Source organism: Oratosquilla oratoria, chromosome 30 (genome assembly GCF_046742065.1).
Source record: "Oratosquilla oratoria isolate Oo_2021 chromosome 30, ASM4674206v1, whole genome shotgun sequence".
Classification (NCBI taxonomy): Eukaryota; Metazoa; Arthropoda; class Malacostraca; order Stomatopoda; family Squillidae; genus Oratosquilla; species Oratosquilla oratoria.
Window position 1 is genome coordinate 20,353,412 of NC_134806.1, and position 2,500 is coordinate 20,355,911.

Below are 2,500 nucleotides of genomic sequence, written 5' to 3' on the forward strand. Positions count from 1 at the left end.
AAAACTCTACCAAAAAAGGCGAATCAAGGCGAATCGAAGACGTGATAAAGGAGAAATTTAAGGAGGATAGCAGAACATAAGGCTAAAAATAAGGATATATTTTTTTGAGCGGAGGCTCATCTCTAGTCATGACAATAAACTGCGTGAGTCTGGTCCATAGGGGTGTCATAAAAATTCCTAGTATATTCGACTTGTTAATTCAATGTCCGTATAGGGAAGAAGATAAAAGTGTCGGAAGAAAAATGAAAGAAAGATAAAGAAGAAGAAAGATAAAAAAAGATGAGGAAATGAGGACTGGGTGTAATGGGAAGAGATTTAAAAAAAAAAAAAAAAAAAAAAAAAATTAGATAAATAAATAAATAGATAAATAAATAAATGAATAAATAAATTAATAAATAAAAGGAAAAAGGAAGAGGAGAAGGTGGGTACCGGTGAAGAAAAGCAAAGAAGGAAGAAGAAAGTGGAGGAGACGAAGAAGGAAGATCATGAAGAATAATGAGAAAAAGAGGAAAGAAAGAAAGAGGAGGAAGAAGAGAATTATGAGGAGGATGCATGAAATGTCAGGAGGTCGTCAGTAAATGGAGAATACACAGAAGATAGGAAGAAGAGAAGAAGAAGAGAAGAAAGAGGAATAGTAGGACGAAGAAAGTCATTAAAGATAGTAGATGGACAAGAAGCGGAGTCTAAAGAAAGGAGAGGGAAGGAAGAGGAAGGAAAGAAAGAGGAAGGAAATGAAGAGGAGGAAAGGGAAGAGGAGGAGGAGGAGGAGGAGGCAGAAGGAAGGAGCGAGCGGCATCCTCAATGACTCGACCTGGTATCGTTTGACAGGTTTTCTAAGTAATGGCAAAGCCGGCCCGGGGGGGGGGGGGGGGGGGGGTTATTGGCGTGACGGGGGGGGGGGGGGGGGGGGTTGTCACCTCCCGTTGGCTCGAGGGTGAGGGCAGGTTACGTTAGGAAATGATGAGTTGGAAGAAGAACAGGAGCAGAAGGAAAGGAGAAGGAGGAGGAGTAGGAGAGAAGACAAGAGAAGAGGGTGGAGGGTGAAGAAACGAGGAAGAAGATGGGGAAAGATAATGAGGGGAAGTCTAGGAGGGGAAGGAGAGGAAGGGGGGGTGTCAAGTCCATTTGTACGTGGTAGTACAATTGTTATTAAGTTGCACGTATGTCACGTAATAAAAAGAAAATTACTATTGTCCAATGTGCTTGGATAGCCAGAGGAAGTGGAAGTCACTAGTATTAGTTGAGAGTCAAACATGATTTCTTGTTTTTACGAAGCATCTATGAAAGCTAACACGCCAGGGCATAAATTGTATTTGATATTGAGATTATGCTGCCAACCACAACTAACCCCTCAATTATGTTATGCTGTTCCCAAAAAATCCTGAAAATCAAACATGGACTTTTGTTTTTACAAGATAACTGTGAAAGCTAACACGCCAGGGCATAAATTAAATTTGATATTGAGATTATGCTGCCAACCACAAACTAACCCCTCAATTATGTTATGCTGTTCCCAAAAGTCCTGGAAATCAAACATGGCCTTTTGTTTTTACGAGGTATCTGTAAAAGCTAACACGGCAGGGCATATATCGTATTTGATGTTAAGATTATGCTTCCAACCACAAACTAGCCCCTCAGTTATGTTATGCTGTTCCCAAAAATCCTGGAAATCAAACATGGCCTTTTGTTTTTACGAAGCATCTATGAAAGCTAACACGCCAGGGCATAAATTGTATTTGATATTGAGATTATGCTGCCAACCACAACTAACCCCTCAATTATGTTATGCTGTTCCCAAAAAATCCTGAAAATCAAACATGGACTTTTCTTTTTACAAGATACCTGTGAAAGCTAACACGCCAGGGCATAAATTATATTTGATATTGAGATTATGCTGCCAACCACAAACTAGCCCCCCAATTATGTTATGCTGTTGCCAAAAGTCCTGGAAATCAAACATGGCCTTTTGTTTTTACGAGGTATCTGTGAAAGATAACACGCCAGGGCATGAATTGTATTTGATATTGAGATTATGCTGCCAACCACAAACTGGCCCCTCAATTATGTTATGCTGTTCCCAAAAATCCTGGAAATCAAACATGGTCTTTTGTTTTTACGAGGTATCTGTCAAAATTAACACGCTAGGGCATATCGGATTTGATAATGAGATTATGCTGCCAACCACAAACTAGCCCCTCAGTTATGTTATGGTGTTCCTAAAAATCCTAGAAATCAAACACGGCCTTTCGTTTTTACGAGATACCTGTGAAAGCTAACACGCCAGGGCATATATCATATTTAATGTTGAAATTATGCTGCCAACCGCAAATTAGCCCCTCAGTTATGTTATACTGTTATGTTTTTACGAGGTATCTGTAAAAGCTAACACGGCAGGGCATATATCGTATTTGATGTTAAGATTATGCTTCCAACCACAAACTAGCCCCTCAGTTATGTTATGCTGTTCCCAAAAATCCTGGAAATCAATTCCATACTGAAT